Below are 27,868 nucleotides of genomic sequence, written 5' to 3' on the forward strand. Positions count from 1 at the left end.
CAAAGTCTTTCAAGAATTATATCAGTCATTCCTCCAGGGATTCCTCCAGGAATTCTTCCTGGATATACTCCAGGATATATTTCCGAAATTCCTCCAGCAGATACTCCAGCAGTTCCTTCAAGAATTACTCCAGGAATTACTACAGGAAATCATCTAGGAATTGTTCCGGGAAACACCTCAGGAATTGCTTAAAAAAATATTCTAGGAATTCCTCCAGGAATAACTGCAGGAATTCCTACAGGAGTTGCTGTAGGAATTACTACAGGAATTTCTCCAGAAATTCCTTCAATTTCAGTTCTCGCGGGAAAAACCTAACGTGAATTCGGAATTACTCCATGAATTCTTACAGTAAATACTTCGTGAAATACTCCAGGAATTCCTTCAGAACATAAAAATTAAAAAACATAACTTCAAAATTTCCTCGCAGTTCAAGGAAATTGTTAAGAATTTCTCTAAGAATTTCCATGGGAAATTCTTTAAAAAATCTGGAAGTATTATTGTAGGAATTCCTGAAACAAAAATTTCCAAGGAATTCCTGGAGAAATTCCTAGAGAGATTCTTGGAGGATTTCTAGAAAGATTTCTTGGAGGTATTGCTGAAGGAATTCATGGAAGGGAATTCTAGATGGGATTGTTGGAGGAATTCTTGGTGGATGTCTTGGAGAAATTCCTGGACGAATTTTTAGAGGATTTCCCGAAGGAATTCTTGGAGGAATTCCTGGAGGTATTCCTGTAGGCATTTCAGAAGGAATTTCTGAAGGTATTTATTGAAAATCCCTGGAGGAATTTCCAGAGATATTTGTAAAGGAATCTCTGGCAAAATTTTGGGACAGATTCTTGGAGGAATTTTGAAATAAATATTGGAGAAAGGTCTTGGAGAAATTTTTATTAGAGTTCTTGTTGAACTTCTTAAAAGAATTCCTGGAAAAATTCCTGGACGGGTTCTTGAAGGAATATCTGGAAAAATTCCTTGAGGAATTTTTGCAGAATGTTTTGGAGGAATTCTTGAAATATTTCCTTGAGTAAAATTGAAGGAATTCTTGGAAGAAGTCTCGGAGAAGTTCTTGGAGAAATCCTTGCAGTTATTCTCGGTGGAATCCCTGAAGTTGTCCCGGGAGTATTTTCTTGAGGAATTTCTGGAGGTTTCCTGAAGAATGTAGCAGGTATCCATAAAGGAATTTCTGGAAGATTTTTTAAATGAATTTTTAAAAATAATTCTTGAAAAATCCCTGGAAGAATTTCAGGTGAAATTCCTGAAGGGATTATTAGCAGAAATCTTAGAGGATTCTCTGGTGAAATTCTTAGGGAAGGTCCAGTAGGAGTTTTTGAAATTCTTGGAAGAATTCTAGGGGACTTCCGTGGAATCCTTGGGGAATTTTCGGAGGAATTCCTGAGGAACTGTCGGAGGAATTCCAGAATAACTCCTGATGAAATTTTCGAGAAACTGCTGGGAATCTCCTGAAGAATTTCACGGGAAGTCCTGAGACATTCCCTGAAAACTCGTAGCAGTATTCTTGGAGAACATCACGATGAACTTCTGAGGATTTTCCGAGGAACGTCTAGAGGAGTTCTTGGGTAATTTCCGACACTTCCAAATACCATAAAGATTATTTGTATGTCAGTGGATGCACAAGGAACACAAAGAAATACTCAACATATTATGAGATACAACAGAGGTAATCGTGGAAGAATTACATCGATAAAGTAAAGAGATACAAGAGTAGAGCTTGTAGAGCTTGAAGGTCTTAACTCCAGAACAGTTTGGATGACCTAGATCACCTAGTGAATGTTGCTAAATTATCAGAATTGTACTCTGTGGTTCTAAGAATAGCGTAGATTATATTCCGCGAGCATTCGCTACAATAAAATTATCCTAAGTTTTACAAATATTGCGACCCATACTTCAAAATACATTGGGTCCATTTGTATGCCAGCAGACACCCAAATAACAACAAATAGAGATATTCGTAATATAATAAGGTGCAACAGACACAATCGTGAAAGAATTATGCCGTTAGAGTGAAGAAAAATAAGAGTAGAGCCTGTAGGCCTTGAAGTTCCTAACTCCAGAATAGTTTGGAAAGCCTGGAATATCCTATGAGTGTACCAAAAGCATTATAGATGTGCACTGAGGTTCCATTATCAGTATAGACTACATTCCACGAATATTTTTCACAACTAAAGCATGATTCAGTATGTAGATATCGTAACCCAAACTTCAAAGTGTATTGGAGGCCATTTGTATGATGATTATAAAAACGATGAAATTTGAGCAAAAACATGCAGAATTTATAAAAAAAATACAAAAAAAAGCCACGTATTTTCGGCTCCTTGCAAAAGGGGGGAGGGTGCAAAGGGGGGAGGTACCATGCATTTGTTAGCACAACTATTCCCCTTGACTATAAAAAAATTCCGGGGCAAAATGTTTTAAAACAAAGAAGATATTGCATTTCTACCAAAAGTAGATCGTCCCGGGTGTTTACGGATTAATAGCCAAGTTTGGCATAGCTGCCCGTTTGACTTCCTCGACGTTCGTAGTTTTCCGCTCCTCGTCGCCCATTGGAGCACGCTGACTCTCATGAGCCTCGCTGAGGTCCCACTTAACCTCAGCCACAGCTGACTATTAAGATCCGGAATGGTCGGACCTTCCTTACCGGATTCCCGCTTGTTCTCGAAGGTTCCCGGTTGCTATTCTCAACGGCCTCCAGGGTATTTTTGCAGAATCGGCGCTAGATTAAAGTCACTTTGTAATCAAAATGATTTTAAGGCAGCATAATCTGACAATTAATCGTTTTAGTTTAGAAGATATGTCATGGTCTAGAAAGGTTGTGGGTAAGAGTGTGATTTCTAACCCAGCATTTGTCGTTCTACACTATTTTATATTGGTGCTTTCGGTACTGTAGTTCGTTATAGTGGTAATCGACAGGTAAATCAGCAGCTCTTCAATCTTCCAGTCAAGTTTTACTTATATATGGTTTTATTAGCCAAGTCAAAAACTCACCGCCCATGCTCTCATTGAATCATACCACAAAAATCTTCTGTCATCACTGTTTCTCGACGACCGCCCTAATCCGGAAACCTCCCAAGGGGCCTGTTACTTGCCTCACCACGCTTGCCACTTTACTGTCTGATATGCTTTATGTTGGGGCGTTTGGTCCTGTCTTTCATGTTCGCCGTCGGTCGCCCGCTAGCTCGCCAGTCATCCAACAGTAGTGGTTGACTTGGCGGTACGGTACGATGGCTGCTCAAGTATCGTTTGTTTTTATTTGGCCATCAACATCCGGACGGGCGGCCTCTCCTCACCATGCTTGGCCGTAGTCACTGTCGCCGTTTCCGACGCCTTGTGTCTCTTGCATTGTCCTCCTCAGACCACTTTGAAAGATTCAAAATGGCTTTATCCTGATTACGCCCGGTTCCACAGCTCGTGCTAGCTAGTGTAAAAAGAGGTATAGTCATCTACGCCCGTATTCCGCGCTATCGGTTTTATGTCCCTGCCAATAACTGACTGCCAAGCAGCTCCGGCCCGACCAGATTCCGGAAGAGGGTAAGGGGACAATAACTAGCAATAAAACGAAAAAGAGTGGAAAGGATTATAAACTGAACATTTTTGCTGCTCGTTCCTAGGAGCTCCCTTGGGGATGTGTGGCGGATAGCAGGATGGGCAGGGAACAACTTGAATAATGATGGAAAAATAATAAAGATAATACAGTGATAGGACCCATATAGCCGAGGCGGTAAACGCACGGGTATTCAGCATGACCATGCTGAGGGTGACGGGTTCGATTCCCGGTCGGTCCAGGATCTTTTCGTAAAGGAAATTTCCTTGACTTCCTTGGGCATAGAGTATCTTCGTGCCTGCCACACGATATACACATGCAAAATGGTCATTGGCAGAGGAAGCTCTCAGTTAAAAACTGTGGAAGTGCTCATTGAACACTAAGCTGAGAAGCAGGCTTTGTCCCAGTGAGGACGTTACGCCAAGAAGAGAGAGAGAGAGACAGTGATAGGAGGAAGTGAGCTACGGATAGAGAAATTACAGCCTTCGATTGCGCTGTGTGTACCGAGGATGAGCTAGACCATGATCAAGTTGACGGGGTGTGTCGCTTCGGTGCATCGGAGCAAAAGGATGTACGACAATTTAATGTCTTTTCAATTATTACGATCCGATAGCTGGTGTAAGCCACAAGTAACGATGTTAGATATCTGGCTCTTGGCTGGTAGCCGGAAGTACTTGTTAGTGTGGATGAATGATAAAAGCGGAAGCCAACATTTCCGGCTATCGATCTTTCGGAAGTGTCAACTTGTGTAGATGCTGAAGATGACGAAAGAGGGAGCATGCTGACGTCAGAAAAGTAATTTGATTACTTTAGTAACTGTTTTATGTTTATATAGTGTTAAGCACACAATTTATATTGCACATACAGCTGCCGTGTGCTTCATTGTTGTCCCATGTTAATAAGGATTCTCATAGAACATGGAACAACGCTGCACACGGCAATATCACACCCGATCAAAAGTTTGGGGTCACCCCCTCAAAAACATGTAATTAATTTTCATTCAAAAGTCAATAAGACAAAGAAACTTTGAACATAATTTAAGGGCAACTTTGACGAAAATATGTAAATGTAAATCTTGTACCGACTTTTCGAACCCTCTAAGCAGAATACCCTCTTCGAATGAGTGTAATCAGTTTCGCACCTTTTAATTCCGCCCTATGTTGCTTATCCTTTGACAGATACGCGTATTTCGACTACCACTTGTAATCTTCCTCAGTGTCAATTATCCACTGAAGAAGTCATCGCATTCACCCCACTTAGGTAGAGCGGTAGGATTTTGGTATATAAGCGGGGTGACCAAATCGACCAAATTTTAAGATGAGAGCGGTAATGTTACCTTATTTCTATAAGCTTTCAACTGCTTGTTACCGTTACTTAGCTAACAAATCTAGAAAAAAACAGTTATTAAGTCTCTGAATGTCGGAGCAGACCTGGTGTGATGGTTAGAAAACTTGACTATCACGCCGAGGGCCTGGGATCGAATCCCACTCCCGACAAACTCACAAATGTGAGTTCTTCCTTCGGAAGGGAAGTAAAGCGTGCGTCCCGAGATGAACTAGCCTAGGGCTAAAAATCTCATTAATACAGATAAAAAAATCTGAATGTCGTCGATTTAAAGTTTGGATTCACCATTTAAAAAAATATGGAAAAGTGATTTGGTTTTAGAGTAATCCCTAGAAGGACACCTAGTGGCATCCCTGTAAGCACTTTTGTAGTTTCAGGAAGGAATTTTTGGTGGAAATATCGAAGCAATTCTCGGAGACGTTCTTGAATGGAATCCCGGATTAATCTCTAAAAGAAATCCTGAAGAGTTTTCTGAAGGAACTTCTGGAAAGATCCCTGAAGGAACTACTGCAGAATTCGCAGAAGTAACTTTCTGTAAATCCCCGAAGGAACTCCTGAAATGGTCCTTGAATTGGCTTCTTTAGCGGAGTTGAGATAATTCCATATTCTAAATCTGCACTCCAAACTGAGCCGAAATCCAAATTTTCATGATGTTTGGTGCCCAGGAACCTATTTGAAAATCAATTTGAAGTATGTATGGGAGCGATTTGTCGAATCACCCCTAGTCGCATTTTGTACTGGGTGAAGCTGTCATCAAGCAGTAGCCTAGCTGTCAAAAGGTAATTTCAAAAAATCTCTTTATGTTTGCTTTTAGCTACCAAAATAAATTTCTAAAAATCTGAAAAAACATAGTGACTTAGAAAAAGATGCTCTATCATATAGAATCAAAAAAAAAAAAAAATAACGCCAGGAGACATCCTTGACCATGTTTTTAAAGGAATCCCTGAAGTATATCCCAGAGAAATCCCTGAAAAAAGCTCTCAAAGGAACATCTGACTTAACTCGTGGAGTAATCCCAGCAGTAATCGATCAATCGATCAACGATCAAATCTGACTATACATTAGCGTGGTTCAAAAAATCGTTTTTGCTCCACACCGCTTATTCGATTCGTAACCAGATTCTATGCCTTCTCACAGAATTTGAGCTCAATCGGTTGAAAATTGAGACTGCACAAGCCCTTCAAAGTTTGTATGGGAATTACTATGGGAAAACGATGTTTTTCATTCAATCGGCCGTAGCATTTCCCCAAATGCCCTAGAGCGTTAGTTGACCCTTGGTACTTCTAGGTTACTCTATCAGCTACAACTTTCCCGAAGACCGCATTCAAATTGCATGTCTCATTAATTAGTTACCGATTTTTATCCAGAATCGAAATCTTTACTCATGATGGTTAAACTACACGGTGGGCATCACTGCATTTTGCAGTGAAACATAGTAGCCATGATTTCAGTGTGCTATCTTTGGCGCCATATGCAGCAATGTTGCCTGCTGGGAAGCTGGAGGATCATTGCTAAAGTTTGTCCAGTTGGATACAAACCGATTACTAATTAATGAGGCGTCCGATTTGAATGCGGTCTTCGGCAATATTGTAGCTGATAGAGTAATCTAGGAGTACCAAGGGTCAACTAATCCTCTAGGGCACTTGGGGAAATGCTATGGTCGATTGAAAGAAAAACATCGTTTTCCCATAGTAATTCGCATACAAACTTTGAAGGGCTTGTGCAGTCTCAATTTTCAACCAAATGAGCTCAAATTTTGTGAGAAGGCATAGAATCTGGTTACGAATCGAATAAGCGGTGTGGAGCAAAAACGATTTTTTGAACCACGCTACTATACATGTCAATGGTTGCTACTCCGTGATTGATCTCAGCTGGTACCAATTGCACTGAGATCCAAATGAATAAGGGCTGGGACACTCCACTTATTCTCAAAGTGCAATTCTAGCAGCTCATACATTTTGGATCAATAACGGCGCCGGCCACGTCCTTATAGTCAGTTGGGAAGGGAAAGGAATGTTAGAGTGTGCTGGTTGTTGCTACTAAAGACCGAGAGCACCTCTGCATCCCCACAACCAGCACGGACTGGGGTATTTGTTAGACGGAAAGGATGGGAGATCTGGGAGTCACCGTTGGGTCGGTGATGCGATCCATGGATAGGGGGTTATTTATAGTGTTCGTAAGATAATAGATTGTGTGGTGAATGAGGTGAATAAGGTCAAGCGACACAGCACGCTTTGGCTGCATACCTTGTAGGCGTTATATACACTGTGCTGTGAGTGGAAATTGGAAGGGAGGGAAACGACTTTTTTCAATTGCTATGAACATATGAATATACATGAGTTGTAGGGGTATTAGGGGCATAATGGACACCCTAAGCAAATGAGTATGTTAGGCCTGTATAACGAAGAAAAACTTAACATATTATCAGTTGGCTTACAACTTTAACTTGTTTCCTACGTATTTCAATCATTTACAGCTGGTAGAATGTCATTATTGTGAAGAAATAATGAATTGAAAACCGTGTGTTTTTTGGGGCTGGCAGGAAAGGTACGGGGCGAAATGGACACCCATCGGGGCATAATGGACACCCCTGCATATTTTATGCTGTATCTTTGAGAATATCGACCAGTTAAGTAATTTGTCAACGGAGATCAATACCACAGATATAATACTCCATCTTAGACGGGTTTACATAACATCAAAGTTAATTAAATAAATTTTAGACCATAATAATCGGATTGAATTTTTTCAAACTCTCTAAAACGCCTAACAGTATGCAACGCGCGTACATCCATTCATAATTGCCAAGGTTCATTTCGCCCCGAACAGACTACAACATTGAAATTGCTATTTTCAGTGTGTTCTGATCAAAAAATATAATACTTCATCCATTGCTAAATCTACGTATACATGTAGATAAGCTAACAATTCACTTGTTTGTATGGTGAACACACACAATCACTCGTAACACCTTATTTGCTGCTGCTTCGAAATTATAAGAAATCCACCATATGAAAAACATATTTCAATTTCAATGATATTTTGATTATTTTGAAGGAATATAAATGGTACTTTTGATAAATAGAACAATGACTTGTCCTTTACACTTATGCATTGAAAGTTTTACATAAAAGTCAACGGTTTCGGCAAAAACAGGGGTGTCCATTTCGCCCCGGGTGTCCATTATGCCCCTAATCCCCCTATATGTAGAGAAGAAAGAGAGAGAGGTAGTGGATAGAAAGATACAAAGTAGGATGAAAGGGACGAGCCAGAGATTGAACCCATGACCTTCTGCATACGAATCAGAAGCGGTAGCCACTAGACCACCAAGCACGTCCCGTGGAGTAATCCCAGCAGTAATGCCTGAAAAGACTCTTGGAGTAATACCCAGGCCCGGATTAAGGATTGTGGAGGCACCTCGGTGGTACACAAGCAATCAGCAAAAAGGTTTTTCGTTGTTTTTAAACAGTACTTGAGCAAAATAAAAAATAAAGTTAATGTTTAGCATGCAAAAGCGGATTTTGTGGGGGGGGGGGGGGGGGGGGGGGTGGCTAAAATGTGGGGTCCGGGGCTCTGCCACACCCCCACCCCCCAATCAGATCTGGCCCTGGTAATACCTGAAGGAACTTATGGAGCAATCCCACAGCAAAAAATAAGGACAAACTGACGCAACCTCAAGGAAAATCGCTGAGGAAACTATTAGAAGGAACCCTGAAGAATGAAGAAACTCTGAAGAGCTCCAGAGGTATTTACTCAAGAACTCCAGAGAAAAATCTTTGAAGGAGCTCTTGAAGCGAGCACTGAATTAACTCCTGAAGGAATCCCTAAATGAACACGCCGATGAATCTTTAAATAAACACCTGGAAGGATCCCTGAGCGAACTTCTGGAGATATCCCTGATTATAATCATGGAGAAATTCATGAAGGAACTCGTAGAGGAATCCCTAAAGTCTTGGTGAAAGCCCTGACGGAGCTTCAGCAGTAAATCCTGAATAGAATACTGGAGTAATTCCTATAGGAACTCCTGGAGGAATTTGTGAATAAATTCTTGAAAAAGTCCTTGAACGAACTCCTGGAGAAAAAATCAGGCCAAACATTTCAATAGGTCCTATCTGCATTTGAGAGGCTCTCTTTGTCCACTTTCTCTTTCAAATATTGCAATGTAATGGTACACTTTTCATGCAGTACAAATGAAAAGACGATTGTTTTGACCATCGTTCAATGCAATGAGACAATAATAATACAAATAAACAGATGAGATATTAACGAAAGAGAGGGAAACCAAAGAGAGCCTCTCTTCTGCAGATAGGACCTTTAGACATTTTTGGCTTGAAATGTTAAAATTTTAAAGAAAGCCCACGAAGTCCTAGAGCAGGGACTCTCAGACGTTTACAGCTTGCGACCCACTTTAGATTGTAATAGAATTTGGCGACCCACCAGCACATAACATAAGCCATTTTTGCAAATTTAAACTGGCGCAAGCTTTCAGTATCACTGCAAATACAAATTGCAAGCAACAACTTGAACTCAGTAGGACTCAATCAGAGAAGTACTAGATTGAAAATAGTGAGCTGAATTATGTTTATTCTTAATCACTTAACCTAATTTACAGCTCTATTGTCCACTAGGGAACTACGTGAGCGACTTCAATTTACAGCTGCACCTACAGTATTGTACAGCGCTTAGATATATTCTATTTTACTTTATTGAACTGGCTGCCTTTCTGCTGCTTTCACTTTTCTACTACATGATAGAATGATGAGCACAAGGATGACGGATGGCCGTAGCAGTTTGCCGATTTCCAGGTATCCGGGTCCGTTTGAGCTATGGGGCTCAGAAGAGGGTCAGTGTCAGTCGCTCTCGGTGAATAGCAACTGACGAAAAATTGCAAATGCTGGGGCTGGGAATCAAACCCATGACCATCCGCATATGAAGCGAACGTGTGACCAACTACGCCACGGGCCCCGACATGAGCTGAATTATTGTATGGTGAGATTCTCCATTTCTGCAATAAAATTATGCAAACAGCGTGGGTAAGTTGATTTTTGTCTAATTTGATGCTGTTTGAGCAAAACTTTGGATAACTGTGTTGTAGTATTATTTATTTCTTGCAACTTCAACAACACAGTTATCCAAAGTTTAATTATCCTCAATTATCTCACCATACAAAATTTAGTTCACTACTTTCAATCTGGTACTTCACTGATTGCGTCCCATTCACAAACTCAAAATCTGTCATAAAAGCAATTTTCAGAACAAAAAAAACTAAAATTTTCCAGCATCCGAAGGAAGTTTATTATTTCAGAATCGACGTCAGAGCACAGACAGTAGTTTCAATGTTCAATGTTCGTCGGACGAAAAATTCATAATGGAAAAATGGAATTGAATCAAGGAGAAATCTAGTTTTTGAAATGTCTCTGAAAACCACGATTGAATTCATGGAGGATTTAATAAAAAAAAACATGGTAAAATCCCTGTGAAATTCCCAGAGGAATCCTTGAGGAAACTTCTGGAGGAATCCCTGAAAACAGTCTTAATGGAATCCCTGAAGGAACTACTACAGGAAGTTACTTCTGGACAAACCTCTTTGGGAATAATTTTTTGAAAGGTCTTCTCGAAGAGTACCTGAGAGAACTCCTCTAAAAATCTGTACAGAAACTTCAGGATTCCCTGAAAAAAAATCTGCAAAAATCTTATTAAACTCTTGAAGATATTCGTCAAGTAACTCCTAATTATAATCCTAAATGAGCCTGTGTAAAAACTCCCGAAACAACTTTTGAAGTAATCGCTGATGGAGCACCTGAAGGAATATCTAAAAATTGTCTTAAAGGAATTTCTGAAAGAACTACTAAAGGCATTCCACAAGCAACTTTTTAAAGATATCCCTTTTGGAACTCCTGGAGGAATCTCTGATGGAACTTTTGGAGATTCCGGGACAAATCTCTCAAAGAACGAAATGAGTAATACTTTTAAAGGTATCCTGTACGAATTCCTGAAAGAAATCTCGTGGAAGAACATCTAAATAAATTCCAAAAGAAAACTTGAGCAGTTCCGGAATGAGCTTCTGAATAACTCCTTGAAAAGTTCTCACAAGCAACTCAAAGGAAAACTGTTTTAGAATGGCCACTACAGGATGAGCCCATTTAAGAAGTCCCAATAGTCAAATATGGACAATTTCGTTAGGTTTGACACCATTGCTGTGGCTCTGGTAATCTGGCGTCACTGCTTCCCCGGGGAACCTATTTCGGAATGACCACCCCAAGGGAAGATCACCTGTTAGTCCTCAAACAGTCAAAAATGTTTTTTTTTCGTATGCAATATCATTAAGCTTGATGCCAATGTTGCTAGTGGTCTGTAAAACCAGTAAATGACCACATCCCAGGCCTTCCAGCTCTCACAGGGAACCTGCTCCAAAATGGTCACCCTAGGCTGGGGTCGCTGAACGGTCTCAAAATATTCACAGATGCTCGCCAGTATGTTTACGACCACATCAACTCCACCGGGAACCTGTTATGATCCTCAAATAGTCAAAAATTGTGTCCGTAGGCAACTTCATTAAGTATGATGCACATATTTCTCCTAATACTGTCATTATTTCAGAACAGGCTCCTAAAAATCCAGATTTCCCGGGAATCGTGCTGGTCCAAAATGTTTATTTCGTTCCCAGTCCGAAAAAAATCCTAAACTGATTGGTGCTTAATAATTTTATATTATATACAGTCGAGACTCTTATAAGATCACTGGTCGGGGGGCGCAATAGGAATCCGCTTAATAGGAGACTAAGAGCTTATGGGATTTCGGCATTTTGGGGGTGTGGCCTATTATCTCGGGTGTGTTAAGAGTTAACGCAATACTTTCTTCGGCAATGTTTTAGGGCTTGATAAGACCTACCATTTAGAACTTTGGTTCATATGATTAGTTGGCAATTTGGCCGCTAGACGGACCATCAACAATTTGATGCTAAATTGCACTACGGGAACCATATCAGGTTGTCAAGCAAACGTTACGATATGCGACAGCTCAAGACCCTGATAATTTGGAAGGATAGTGTCTTCGGCAAAGTTGTTGGGTACGCCAATAACTTACTGACGATGAGTTGCGAAGTTCGAAATTCCTCCACTGGGCGGCGCTAGTGAGCAAGTAAAATTTCAAAACCTCATATCTCAGAATCCCGATAACTTAGGAAGATGGTGTCTTCAGCAAAGTTGATTAGTATGACATCAAATTACATAAAAATAAACACTTGTTTCGCAATTCTGCCACCAGGCGGCGCTAATGAACTTGCAATTTTTAGAAATCTCATAGCTCAGAATTCTGATAACTTAGGAAGTTGGTGTTTTCGGCAAAGTTGATCAGTATGACATAAACTTACATAAAAATAAACATTTGTTTCGCAATTCTGCCACTAGGCGGCGTTCACCGGTTTTTTTTTGTCTTTTTTCGACTTTTTGGCGGTTTTTCGGCTTTGCATGTTCACTAGCGCCGCCTAGTGGCAGAATTGCGAAACATGTGTTTATTTTTATGTAAGTTTATGTCACTCTGATCAACTTTTCCAAAGACACCAACTTTCTAAGTTATCAGGATTCTGAGCTATGAGATTTCTAAAATTTGTATGTTCACTAGCGCCGCCTAGTGGCAGAATTGCGAAACAATTGTTTATTTTTATGTAAGTTTATGTCAATCTGATCAACTTTGCCAAAGACACCATCTTTCTAAGTAATCGGGGGGAGCAACACTAGTTTTGCTGAGCCGAAAAACCGCCAAAAAAATCGAAAAAAGACGAAAAAACCGGTTAACGCCGCCTATTGGCAGAATTGCGATACAAGTGTTTATTTTTATGTAAGTTTATGTCATACTGACCAACTTTGCCGAAAACACCAACTTCCTAAATTATGAGGATTCTGAGCTATGAGATTTCTAAAATTTGAAAGTTCACTAGCGCCTCCTAGTGGCAGAATTTTGAACCAAGTGTTTATTTTTATGTAAGTTTATGTCATACTGATCAACTTTGCCGAAGACACCAACTTCCTAAGTTATCAGGATTCTGAGCTTTGAGATTTCTAAAATTTGCAAGTTCACAAGCGCCTCCTAGTGGCAGAATTTTGAAACAAGTGTTTATTTTTATGTAAGTTCATGCCATTCTGATCAACTTTTCCGAAGACACCAACTTTCTAAGTTATCGGGGGGAGCGACACTAGTTTTGCCAAGCCGAAAAACCGCCAAAAAAATCGAAAAAAGACGAAAAAAACCGGTAAACGCCGCCTAGTGGCAGAATTGCAAAACAAGTGTTTATTTTTATGTAAGTTTATGTTATACTGATCAACTTTGCCGAAGACACCAACTTTCTAAGTTATCAGGATTCTGAGCTATGAGATTTGCTATAAAATTTGCATGTTCACTAGCGCCGCCTAGTGGCAGAATTGCGAAACAAGTGTTTATTTTTATGTAATTTCATATCATACTGATCAACTTTGCCGAAGACACCATCTTCCTAAGTTATCGGGATTCTGAGATATGAGGTTTTGAAATTTTACTTGCTCACTAGCGCCGCCCAGTGGAGGAATTTCGAACTTCGCAACTCATCGTCAGTAAGTTATTGGCGTACCCAACAACTTTCCCGAAGATACTATCCTTCTAAATTATCAGGATCTTGAGCTGTCGCATATCGTAACGCTTGCTTGACAACCTGATATGATTCCCGTAGTGCAATTTAGCATCAAATTGTTGATGGTCCCTCTAGCGGCCAAATTGCCAACTAATCATATGAACCAAAGTTCTAAATGGTAGATCTTATCAAGCCCTAAAACTTTGCCGAAGAAAGTATTGCGTTAACTCTTAACACACCCGAGATAATAGGCCACACCCCCAAAATGCCGAAATCCCATAAGCTCTTAGTCTCCTATAACGCTCACCCCTGTCTAGTAGGAGTTCGTTTAATAGGAGTCCGTTTAATAGGAATTCGTTTAGTAAGAGACTCGACTGTAGCCCATACAGTCACAGCAGTGAAGACTTCGGTATCCAGCTTGACCATGCTAGGGGGTGACAGGTTTCATTCCCAGTCGGTACAGGAACTTTTCGTAAAAGAAGTTGTCTTGACTTTCTTGTGCATAGAGTATCTTCGTGCCTGCCACACGATATACATATACACATACAAACTAGTCATTTATCCCAGTGGGGACGTTAAGCCAAGAAGTAGAAGTTTAGTGACCATTGTTCACGGCATCTGAATTTAAAATACGTTACCAACAAATTCCCGTAGAACCTGGTAAATTGCTTCCAAAGTTTCGACGAGCAGGCAGGATGTGGTGCACTTTGGAATCTCGTACAGGATTCCAAACTCTTGAACGAATCGCCGGTCGTCATATATCGTAAAAGCACCTGGAGCCCACTTCGGGGCTAATCACCGGCCCCATAATGGTGTCCTGCTTAGTTATTATTGGAGCTACTTTGGATAGCAGTTCCTCGAATCGGAAAAAGTTTTCTGAAGTTCAAGGTATCCTGCATCCGTAGCTGCACCTTGCAGTGGTATTCGATGCATCCAGGATTTTACCCAAATTCTTATTTTTATTCATTTTCTGCTTTATATCAATCGCCAACTCGAATGCAATTGCTCACTTTTCATAATGGGCACTCGCATGAGTGACGCTTTGGAAACACAAATTAACTACTAAGCGCAGCGCGACGGTTCTCTTTCAGTGGCGTGCATGCAAGTGAATAGCATGGTGTAAATAATCTGCCAAATACTTGCATTCAATTGACTTGAATCAAATCACTTGTACCATGTACACCAGGCATAAACGTGAAAATTGTCTGTCGGATGACTTGCATGTTGAATGCAGCAAATGCCTGACAGAATTCAAAGCAATAGCAGAAGTCTTGCTGTACGATGATCTTGGTTGTTTTCCAGGAAATGATCCCCTCGAAATAATTAGCTGGAAATTTCTCTTAAAATAAAGCACTATGTGATCATTTTTGTTGTTGGAAATTTCATCGTCGCCCTGTAAAATAAAAGAGAACTTTAACAAACTGTTAAAAGTGTAAGAAACCGTGCAAGTTACTAACCTGAATCCACTCGACGATTCCACTAAGCGGGTTATCGCTAGATACCTTACCGTGGATAGTACGTTTCATTCCCGGGCTGGGATTTTTAGTCGTGCAGTACCAAGCGTCCTGACCAGATCTATAAATATATTTACAATTGGATTAAGTTTTGTTATAAACTAGGTTACAACTGAATACTTCCAATATGCTTCTACATGTAAGTTTTCAAAATTTTGGGCTTGAGTTCTTCGATTTTTTTTCCCAATTTTGAAAGACGTAGGATGAAGGATGAAGTTTCTGAAAGTCGAGCTTGATCGAGTACATCTGGTTGTGGAATTTAAATAGCAAGTTTCTTTAGAATGACTTAGGTCACTTCTATTTTCTTTTAGTGCGGATTTTGCTTGATCAACTACAAATTGTTATAACTGTGAAACTATTGCCGTTTTTCTTTATTATCCAGTTCCAACCTGGGTTGGAACTGGATCAGATCACAGTTTCAACCCCAACCCGACTTCGGTTTCGCTTGTACTAAACTTTGTTTGACGTTGTTTGTTTACACGTTTTCCGCCAATCCAGTTCCAACCCAGGTTAAAAAAGAAAAACGGCATATGTTCTCACAAATTTGAACGGTTTCATCATCTTGACCTGCGCTACGGTAAACTAGTATTTACCATAAACTGGCAAATACTCATAGTCAACTTTTTTTTTTCTAATTTAAGTATTCCGGTAAATAGCGTGATTCGATATCATTCATTTTCGGCAGGTAATCATCGAAACTGTTTGTTGTTACTGGAACAGTAGAATCATCAACGCTGCTGGATGGTTGAAAAAAAAAAATGATGCTGTTGAAATTTTGATATCGCATTTTGCAGTGTGGAAAAGTGATATCTTGTTGACCGCAACAATCCGGTGACAATTTGCCGTTCCGAAAGTGTCATTTCACATGCCTGCACGCAATTGTCGGCCATATTGAATCCTAATTTCGGATCTGAAAACGGAAATTTTAGAACAGATTTTACTTACAGAATGAATCTTTTAATTCTACATCGACTTGTAGGAGTTCCTCGATGATGAAGTCAAACATATTCTGCGGTAATTGCTGACGTTCCTGGGGGATCTTTTGCTCGAAATCGGGACAACTAGTGCATGCTTCCGATCAGAAGCGTCATTTTCTCCATCCATACTGTAACAAGCAGTTGATGATGCAATTTTAAAATAGCATTATCATCCACCACACTTGAAAAAAAAAAATAGCATGTCGATAGGTAATCCATTCCAGGAATATTCGCGTTCTTCAAGCTGCTCACAATATCCTGCATCTCTCGTAGTGTAGTAGCTGGTGGCAAAACAGATGCAGGAAGTTCCACTATTCAGTTTGGAGAAGTGCAGCCCACTCCGTCATCTGAAAACCATTAACAAAAAGGAACTGTAGAAGATGAGATGATGATCGGAAGCTTCGTTTCATATTGAGCAGAGAACTGTTGTAAGTCGCAGTGTAAAGACAACACTAATATTGGCGTTAAGATCAGTATTCAATGAAACTCAAAGACGTGCTCTGTTGCGGATTTTATTTTGTTCAATAGAGTTTATGTTATTGAACAGAAAAATGAATAAAAATATATTGTTTTATATGTTCTAGTTCTAGTAGGTACCTACGCGTGTTCCTGATCCTCATTTGAGCATTTGTAGTGCTCCGGAATAAAACACAGACTCATGAGATGGAACAAAATTTGGGTTGCCTATATTCAGGCCATTTTGAGCAATCGATTTGACAGAGCTCCCGTCTGCCCTCTACAAAAAAATTGCCGTATGCGTGAAACGTTGCTGGAGGAGTATAGAAAATTTGGTTTAAAATGCTTCCTGAAAATTAAACATAAACATTATTGCAATTTAGATCAATCTACGAGATTAGAATATTGATAAGCTACATTATTCACATAACTTTTCTATTTCAATATTGTGATCTAGATTTAGTGCTTATTATTGTTTTTCAAAATTCAAATCACCTACATTAAACCAAATTTCAATAAAAAATGTCGTTTTTCATTTCTCTGTTAAAATACACTGCTACTGCTAATTATACACTTAATTTTTAGAAGCATTTTGAACTTTATTTCCTATACCCCGCCAGCAACGCTGCACGCACACGGCAAACTTTTGCTACATGGCAGTTCGGAACTCTGTCAAAGCGAACATATCATTCCCCAACAGGGACATCAAATTGAAGATGGCTTATATAAGATTTCGAATCAGAAGCCAAATTAGGATTGGTAAACCTAGACAAAAACAAGGCTATGAAAGCAGTAGCAGATACTGCGAACTAATAGGTGAACTGCCATACAAAACACAAACTCTGGGATACTGTTGTGTCCAAAATGAGTTAATATAAATTTCTCAAAAAGAGAACTCAATATGCGTATCACATAATAATATGAATCACACTGCTTTCGCTTTGAAGGTTACTGGTTGTTCACATTTCAGAATTTTCCAGCTTCCTGAACACCAACCCTGGTAAAGTAATCCAGTGATGCTCGAAATTTGCTCAAGTAGTCCAACTTGAGTTAATTCAACTAAGAACGTATCATATTATTGGAGTTAAAGTAATGCAAACTGGACTGTTAAGCATCAATGATCAACAGGGTATAGTGATTAATTTTATGAATAGGACAAAACACAACATCATATTGAAATATGTTTGAAACAAGGCTTGTGGCATCTTCACATAACATTTCCCGGAACAGAAATTTACTTTCATAGATGTTTAGTGCAAGTTAATTCGCTTCAGGAAACTCAGACAAAATGAGTTTAAGACTATAATCTACAATTATACAGAGATTTGAAATCATTACCGAGAATTGTGAGCTCTTCATCTTTGCATCGAACTTTATACAATTGATAATCAGATAGGCTGCGGAACAAATCGATGTTGACGCTTCTTTGAGGATCAGCAGTATTTGCCTTCAGTTTTCCTGCCACTTCACCCCATGCCTTAGTTAACATGGCATCTGATGTTTCTAAAATGTTAGATGCATTTTCCTCATCCAGCCCCATGTTTAGCATGATGTCAGAGGTCTGCAATTTAATACTGTTCCAAGATGTTTCAATATCTTCTAAGCACGCTGACGCTCATTAGCCTTACCGAGGTTCCACTCAACCTCTGCTACTTCTGATGTTTTTCCCCTTGGGGCACGCTGACTCTTTAGAGCCGGAATGGTCTGAACTTCCTTACCGGAGTCCAGCTTGTCCTCGAAGGTTCCCGCTCAATAGGTCGCACGCTGACTCTTAATAACCAAGTTTGGCATAGCTGCCCGTTTGACTTCCTCGACGTTCGTAGTTTTCTGCTCCTCGTCGCCCATTGGAGCACGCTGACTCTTATGAGCCTCGCTGAGGTCCCACTTAACCTCAACCACTTCCGACCCTTCTCCTCAGGGGACTCTCGAACGGTCGCTGGCTAAAAATTTACCGAAACAATACAGAAAAAAAAACATACTCTAACTCCGGGATCTCGCTGCTACTCTCCCACCTGAACTTAAAAAAGACAACCTTACACACTTAGCAAAAATCACCGACTTCGGCAGTATGTATTTTACCGAAATCTCAACCGTTAAGTTTTTTACCGGAGAAATTCGGTGGCGTTTACCGAACTTCGTTAAAATTTGACAGATAAACGATAACATTTTACCGAAATTTGGTAATTTTTACAGAATTTCGGTAAAAAAAAACACTACCGAACGTTCAGCTGTTGAGATTTCGGTAAAAATTACCGAACGCGGCTAGCTGTGTAAACTCGCTCAAAATCGCTGAACGCATATACAGTACGATTACACCGTTCAACACTTAATTTTGTTATGGGATGAGAAAAAAAAGAACAGGGATTTGTGACCCCAGAAGTGTCATAGTGAAATATATTTTTAAAAATATTGGACTGCACAGCTAGTCGCGGTCGGTTATTTTTACCGAAATCACAACAGCTGAGCGATCGGTAATGGTTTTTCACCGAAATCCTGTCAAAATTACCAAATTTCGGTAAAATGTTATCGTTTATCTGTCAAAATTTAACGAGGTTCGGTAAACGTCACCGATTTTTCCGGTAAAAAACTTAACGGTTGAGACCGGTAAAAAATTACCGAAGTCGGTGATTTTTTCCAAGTGTGTGGGCCTTCACAGTTTATGACCGAAGTTTGTATGGAGAACTTGGGATGTTCGATAGACGAGTGCACCGATGAACTGAATTCATCGCGGTCCGAGAATTTTGACACTACAGCGGGGTCGTTCCCAATCAGAATTGTTCAATTCTGATTGGAAATCTTTCACTTCTGATTGGAAGCGACCCCGCTCTAGTGTCAAAATTCTCGGACCGCGATGAATTCAGTTCATCGGTGCACTCATCTATTGATATGCGTATTAGAACGCATTGTGTATATATTTAGGCGATAGACAATAATGAATTGGGGTCTCCAGTTAGCCTACACTGCAAATTTTGTTTGCTGGTATTCAGCAAATTTTGATGATTTTTTTTGTGCTGATTTCATTTAGTAATATGAATTTACTGAATATCAGCAATTATGTTTCAACTTACTGAACCATCCAGCAATTTTGACAGTTGATCAGCAAAATTGTGCTGAAATTCAGCAAAAATTTTGCTGAAATTCAGCAATTTATTTTGCTGATTTTTTTTGTGCTGGAAGCGTTTCGAAAAATTTGGTGTGTAGTGGTTAACGCTATGGATCGCCAATCCGGAGACGGCGGGTTCGATCCCCGTTCCGGTCGGGAAAATTTTCTCGACTCACTGGGCATAGGGTAGTGGAGGTATTTTGGACCGGGCAGGTATTTTGGCCCACCTTGGGAGTTTTATGATATTACATTTTATGATATCACATAATCTCTACTAAATCTTGGTAATTTTTTACTGGAACACGACCTTTATTATGGATGTCAGTTAAATATGCTCTTCAGTATCAAAAATAGAGGACATGTTTTCACTTCCAATGAAACGCACGGAAAAGCACCAAAAACAAAGGAGGTGACAAATTTGTAGTCGGCATCGAAGAGGTATTACATTTTACAAATAAATATTTATTTCATGTGAATGTAGTTAAGGCCTTGTAAGAACTCAAAATAAACTGTTCTTAACCTCGGTGGAGCGATAATATTTACTAAAATAGTGATTTGAGGTATGGCCAAAATATGTTCAACATAATCAGATGTGGACATATTTTGGACCACCTGTCAGATCCATCTCTTCAGTTCCTTCTAAAGGGAGAAAATATTCATGCCAATGTAATGTACTCTAAAAACAGATAAATAGAATAAGTTGGGACCTCTTGTGATCTGGGTTGTTATACGTTTATTTTACAATGAGATTGTTGTGGGTTCGATTTGTTCTAACAACTTTTCGCCTAGTTAAAAATTTGGATTCGATTTGTGTCCTAACAACTAGTCGACAAGTTGAAATTTTCAGGTATTTAGTCATCCAGTTTAGAAAAGTTGTCCTTCTCGGCAATCAGTTGATGACTGAGACAATGTGTTATCTAATGTATGTTTGGCAATTTAGGTATCATTCAAATTACTTTATTTTTGATGGCCTTTCCACTCATTACAATATGTGTGGAACGTCTTTATATTTAGCAAAATCACTAGACTTCCACACTTCCTATTAGGCGTTACGTAATTTATACATGGTGACTGACGTCATGCAATAGTTAATACCGTATGCGTGATAATGTTTGCACCATCGTACAAATAAGGTACCCATATCACCTGTACACACAATGTCTTGGTTTTTATTGCATGTACGTAAGCTCTTGGGCTGCAAAACGGTGAGTCGATAAGGGGCTGTTCATAAACCACGTAGACCAAAATTTGGCAATCTCAGACCCCCCCCTCCCCCCTCGTAGACTTTCGTCCATACAAAAATTTTGAAATTTGTATGGAGCGTAGACTTTGGTCAGACCCCCCCCTCCCCCCCAAAAAGTCTACGTGGTTTATGAACGGCCCCTAAGGAGAGCGTCCAATATAGCTCTGGTTCTCACAAGTTCCTACCTCATGCCACGGGTCAAACGATGACAAAGACCGCCAGCTAAGAGTTGTGTGCTTAGCTGGTAGCGCAGCCTGGGCACTGTTGTCCTTCTGACTTCAGCTAGATTGAGGAGGTACGATCCGAGTGTCTGTTCACCAAGGAGGTGCGGCTCAAACAGCGTCTGTTCTGGCATCCAGCGGCTGAGTAAGAAACGCTGCACCACGCCCAGCTAGATCCAAGGTGGTAGTCCCATCAGCGTGGTCGTCCCAGTGTTGGTTGGGACGTTAAACAGAACTTGCACGATGGCCCTCCGGCGAGACAGGAGTGTTGGCGTAGGCCCAATAAGCCACCCGTAAAAATCCCCATTGCGAATAACATAGAAGAAAATACGACTCGATACAATCGGCAAAGACCCACGCGACGAAATAAGGACTACGATTGGAAACTTGGAACATGGAATTGCAAGTGACTAGGTTTCGCAGGATGTGACAGGATAATCTACGACGAACTACATCCCCGCAACTTCGACATCGTGGCGTTGCAGGAACTTTGTTGGACTGGACAGAAAGTGTGGAAAAGCGGGCATCGAGCGGCTACCTTCTACCAAAGCTGTGGCACCACCAATGAACTGGGAACAGGATTTATAGTGTTGGGCAAGATGCGACAACGTGTGATCGGGTGGCAGCCGATCAACGCAAGGATGTGCATGTTGAGAGTTAAGGGCCGTTTCTTCAACTACAGCATCATCAACGTCCACTGCCCACACGAAGGGAGACCCGATGACGAGAAAGAAGCGTTCTACGCGCAGTTAGAGCAAACATACGATGGTTGCTCGCCGCGTGACGTGAAAATCGTTGTCGGCGACATGAACGCGCAGGTAGGAAGGGAGGAAATGTACAGACCGGTAATCGGGCGAAACAGCCTGCACGCCGTAACGAATGATAACGGCCAGCGATGCGTAAACTTTGCAGCCTCCCGTGGTATGGTAGTCCGAAGCACCTTCTTTCCCCGCAAAGATATCCACAAAGCCACCTGGAGATCCCCCGACCATCAAACAGAAAACCAAATCGACCACGTTCTAATCGACGGTAAATTCTTCTCTGATATAACCAACGTCCGCACATACCGCAGTGCGAATATAGATTCGGATCACTACTTAGTCGCTGTATGCATGCGCTCAAAACTTTTATCACCACGCGTCGAAGTCGAACGCCGCGGCTCAACATCGAGCAGCTGCGTAACGTAAAAATGGCTCAAGACTACGCGCAGCAGCTACCGGTGGCCCTACCAACGGAAGAGCATGTTGGTACAGCTTCACTTGAAGATGGCTGAGGGACATCCGATTCGCAATAGGTGGTACCTCGGCTGCAGCACTAGGCTCGTGACTTCGAATCACATAAATGACTGGTAGGACGGCGAATGTGAACAGTTGAAAAACGAGAAAAATGCAACATCGGCGAGAATGTTGCAACACCGTACGAGAGCGAATGAGGCACGTTACTGACAGGCGCGGAACAGGCAGAACTCAGTCTTCCGGATGAAGAAGCGCCAGCAGGAAGAACGAGATAGCGAAGCGATGGAAGAACTGTACCACGCTAAGGACACATGAAAGTTCTACGAGAAGCTGAACCACTCGCGCAGAGGCTTTGTGCCACAAGCTGACATGTGCCGCGATAATCACGGGAATCTTTTCACGAGTGAGCGCGAAGAGGCCGAGAGGTTGCGGAAGCATTTTACGATGAGCACCTCAATGGCGACGTTGCTAGCACTGAAGGTGGTGTGCTAACAAATCTAGGAGTACGTGCGCAGGACAAAAGATTTCCTGCCCCTTACCTTCAAGAGATTAAGGAGGAAGTTAGCCGGTTTAATAACAACAAAACCTCTGGAGCAGATCAACTACCAAGCGAGTTACTAAAATATGGTGAGCACTACACTGGGTCATTACCAAGATTTATGACGAAGAAGTATTAGCGGAGGAATGGATGGAAGGTATTGTATGTCAAAAAGGGCGATTTACAAAAAGAGTGATAATTTGGTTTGCGGGAACTATTGCGCGATCACACTACTGAGCGCTGCCTTCAAGGTACTCTCTCAAATGTTAGTTTGTGGGGCAATATCAGGCTGGATTCATGGGTGAACGCGCTACAACGGACCAGATGTTCACCATGCGCCAGGCGTTGCAGATATGTCGCGAATACAACGTGGCCACACATCATTTGTTCATCGATTTTAAATCGGCGTAGGATACAATCGATCGAGACCAGCTATGGCAGATTATGCACGAATACGGATTCCCGGATAAACTGATACGATTGATCATGGCGATGCTGGATCGAGTGATGTGCGTAGTTCGAGTATCAGGGACCCTCTCGAGTCCCTTCGAATCTCGCAGAGGGTTACGGAAAGGTGCTTGCTGTTCAACATTGCTTTGGAGGGTGTAATACGAAGAGCGGGGATAAACACGAGTGGGACGATTTTCACGAAGTCCGTTCAGCTGCTTGGTTTCGCCGATGATATTGATATTATTGCTCGTAAATTTGAGACGATGGCGGAAACGTACATCCGACTAAAGAGTGAAGCCAGGCGAATCGGATTAGTCATTAATGTGTCGAAGACAAAGTACATGATGGCAAAGGGCTCCAGGGAGGAATCACCGCGCCCGCTACCTCGAATTCAAATCGACGGTGATGAAATCGAGGCGGTTGAAGAATTCGTGTACTTGGGCTCACTGGTGACCGACGACAACGACACCAGCAGAGAAATTCAGAGGCGCATTGTGTCAGGAAAACGTGCCTACTTTGGACTCCGCAACTCTACGATCGAATAAAGTTCGCCGTAACAGGAAATCTGAAGCAAGAGCTGTTTGTGTCAACTGTGGTACGATGAAGTGGCAGTAGAATTGCAGCACGCTTTTGCAACAATAATTAACAGTGTTATCTGCTTTCTATCGACCAACACCTAGTGCCAATCAATAAAGCATATCCGCATGCTTATGTGGGACTGTTATACCAACATACAGTCCATTATCGTGATAGAAATCATCGAAAATTGTTGAACATCTGCGAGTCTTCGATCAGGCATAACGATACCAAATTTGACAGCTAGGGTTCGTCTATGAGTCAACTGTGGACCAGGAGCAAAACAAACGCGATGTCACAGTCTGCTACCAATACTAAGCGCATAAAGCCCGATGAATCGTCTAGCTCACCATCATCGGACATATCCAACAATGAGTTAACTCGGATGATAACAAACCAAAACAAATCGCTGCAAGATCGGATGGGCAGCAGACTAGAGAATGATCTCCACAATCAACTCTCCAAGGGACTGGACGAAATCAAGGACGTCAACGCCAGACTGCATAAAGTCGAATCAGAACTGGAGAATAATTCCGAATCCATCGCCAGAATGCTCTTAACAGATGACCTGATAATCAGCGGGGTTCCATATACCGTGGGAGAAGATTTGCTACATTATTTTCGCTGCTGGTGCTTATCTATGGGGTACAGCGAAAACATCATCCCCATGGTAGACATTCGGCGTTTAACTAGGACACCTTTATCTGCCGGCAGTAGTTGCCTCATTCTTGTCCAATTTGCCATTTCAAATCAGCGGAATGATTTCTTCTCGAAATATCTCGCAGTACGCTCGCTGAACTTGGCCCAAATCGGATTCCAGGTGAACAAACGGGTGTACGTTAACGAAAATTTGACTCCGTCGGCAAGGATCATCAAATCAAGAGCGCACAGTGTACAAATTCGAGCAAAAAAACGGACGCAATTCAGTTCCGGCTGCTAAGCAAACGACAAGTACCTATTCTTAAGCAAAAAAATCCAAGGAATCCAATGGTGCCCACCCCTTTCCTGAAAAACATCGGCAAGTGTCTCATTTTGGCCATTTTCCCCTAAATATGCCGAAATTACTTAAATGTGTCATGTTTTAAACGAAGAAAGATAAGGAAAAACCTGAATATTTCGAAAAACTTCATGTAGAAATGTCAGGCAACTTAGTTTAGCAAATATTTTCCACTACTACTCACAATAAGTGTCTCATTTAGTCCAATATCCCCTATAAATTGAGAATATTTTATAATTTCGGATGAATTCCTACAAAAAAACATGCAAAGTCGTTCAAAAGTCGTACTACTTAATGGTGAAACCCCAAACGGATCGTTTCTTGTCTATGACATTCAAGGATGATGTCTCATTTTGCCCAATATCCCCTATAATTGAGAATATTTGAGGATTTTGGAGAAAAATGCTCAAAAAATCATGCAAAATCGTGCAAAAGTCCTGCTACTTAATGGTAAACCCCCAAACGAATCATTTCTAGTCCGTCACATTTGGAGATAATGTCTCATTTTGTCCAATATCCCCTATAAATTGAGAATATTTGATAATTTCGGATGAATTTCGACAAAAAATCATGCAAAGTCGTTCAAAAGTTCTGCTATTTAATGTGAAACCCCAAACGGATCGTTTCTTGTCCATCATATTCAGGGATGATGTCTCATTTTGTCCAGTATCCCCTATAAATGGAGAATATTTGAGAATTTCGGGTAAATTTGAACAAAAACCATGTAGAGTCGTTCAATAGTCGTGCTAATTAATGATGAAATTCCGAACGGATCGTCTCCTGTCCATCACATTCATAGATGGTGCCATGTTATCTAGGTGGTCATGAAAACAAGTACATTTTCTGTAAACACGGCAACGCTAAAATGTCAAATTAGTAAATTCGTGCAAAGATCCATTGAAGGTTTCTGTTTGGGAGTGTTTACGAAAAATGGAATCGTTTCCATGACCACCAAGGTAACAAGTGAAATAGATCATGAACCTGTATTCGTTTTTGTGGATGAGTTCCAAACAGTTCGCAAACGTTTACGAACAAAATTAAAACATTTCAAATTTGGTGAAATGAAGAACGAGGAAGTTGTAGAAATTTATTTACGCGTGAAACAAAACCGAAACATTTTAATCGAAGAACTTGCCTCGAAGGGTGTGAAGAATAATAACGCTGTTAATATTTGGATTAGAAATTTTCGCTATCGTTGGAAAGTGTGCCACGGGAAGATGAAATTTTTTGAGAAATATCGAGATTGGCTCGACGAAGATTTTACGGTAATATTCATATCATTTTATTGTTCATCAAATTTGCTGAAATACAACTACAGTTTGCTCTCTATCACATAAAAACAGTTGATATTGAAGCTCTATTAGTAAGTTCATATGATGTTGACATGTTATTGGTTTAATGTTTTATAGGTTTCTCCAATATCAAACCGGGTTGGAAAACGTGGTCCAAAAATAAAAACATTCCAAGATCTCTCTGACAGCTTGAAAAGCAAGCAAAGTAAGATCCTTTCCGATACAGAGCCGCTGGAGAAACTGTTGTGGGCCGCCGAGAAAAAATGCAGTCATGGCTTGTCACCGTGTATGGCGAAGGTCCTGAAGAGAAAACGGTGAGGAATGGGCATGCAGAACACTTAAACATGAGGCAAACGAAGAGAAAAAGGTCAAACCCACAGCAGAAAAATCATTATACGTGAAGACTCGGTTAGGCTTGACATTTAAAAAATACGTTGGTGTCCGTAAACACGCGATGTCCTCTTGCAGAGAAAATGTTTTGGTTCCATGGGTGGAGGCAATGCGATATCGAGATTCAATAATCCCGCCTATTGCTCCTCCAGTTTGGGAAAACGGAGTTTTGAGCTGTCGGGTAACACTCCGAAACATGGTCGAAAATATCATTTCGAGACTATTGTGCCTGGACGAAGTTAAACATGAAATTTCCTTGATAACTGACAGTGGTGACCTGGATTGCACATTGCTGATCTCGGCAGGTGTAGACTCTGCTACTGGTTTCAGCCAGTATAACCAAGAAAGAGTATTGACGAAGGACAACTCTATCCTTACGGAATGTGTTTTGCCGTTGATGCTGGAAACCAAATCGGGCCGAAAACTTTGGATCAACCCGAATCCTCAGTCAGATAAATTTTGCCGTGCAAAATCTATGAGCTGGCAGAAAGAAACTGATTCGGTAACAAAAGAAATTTTTGATAATTTTTTCGATGAAGTTGATCGAATCGCGGAAGAACCCGTACTTGTAGATGATGGAGTATGCATCTATATATATATAAAAATGCAGTGGCATACGTGGGACCGCGCATAACTTGCGAACGGATGGTCCGAATTGGGTCGTCTAAGTTTTGTTCTGTTAGTTTTCACCCAAGGAAGGTTTATGAGGCCTAAAACATGAGAAAATTGAGAGTTTTAGAAAATCGAGTTTTCATACAATTTGAACGGGGGCTTGGGCGCTTGGCTAGGGACATGAAACGTCAAAAAACGCAGTAGGCAAGACAAAGTTTGCCGGGGACAGCTAGTTATATATATTTTTTTGTTTCCTTATTCTAATTTTATTTTGTTCAATTTAGCAAGGAAAAAGCCTACGAGTTTCCGTTTCGGCATTTTTTTCAATGGTGGATGGAAAGGCGGCAAATGCTATTGTAGGCAATCGTAGCACACATACGTGTCCTCAGTGCGTTGCTGAAGCAGATGTCCGCGTTGGTCCATCCTTTTTCCATTGCCGATTGAATACGGTTGAATGGTTGATCCGAGTAGCGTCCCAATTACAAACTCCTGAAAACCCACCTCAAGCGAACCCTGAAGTGAAGGCCAAGGGAAGAATTATTGCTGACGAACTGGAGAAGCATTTCAAAATACAAATCAATCGGCCAAAAATCGGAGGAAGCGGTTCCTCAAATAATGGAAACATGGCCCGCAGGCTTCTGGCTGATCCAACAAACTTTGCGGCGATTCTAGGAATCAGCAAAGATCTAGTAGATAATCTGCGGTTGATTAGTTGCCTTGCTTTGTCTTCCAAAAACCTAGATTCGGATAAAGTAAGAA

General features: G+C 40.9%; 1 pseudogene; it reads right to left on the reverse strand.

The window, feature by feature from the left end:
- Positions 1-12,365: 12,365 nt before the first annotated feature.
- Positions 12,366-27,868, reverse strand: part of LOC134285756 (uncharacterized) — a 60,782-nt pseudogene continuing 45,279 nt past the window's right edge.

The sequence above is a fragment of the Aedes albopictus genome, chromosome 1, assembly GCF_035046485.1.
Source record: "Aedes albopictus strain Foshan chromosome 1, AalbF5, whole genome shotgun sequence".
In the NCBI taxonomy this organism is placed as follows: domain Eukaryota; kingdom Metazoa; phylum Arthropoda; class Insecta; order Diptera; family Culicidae; genus Aedes; species Aedes albopictus.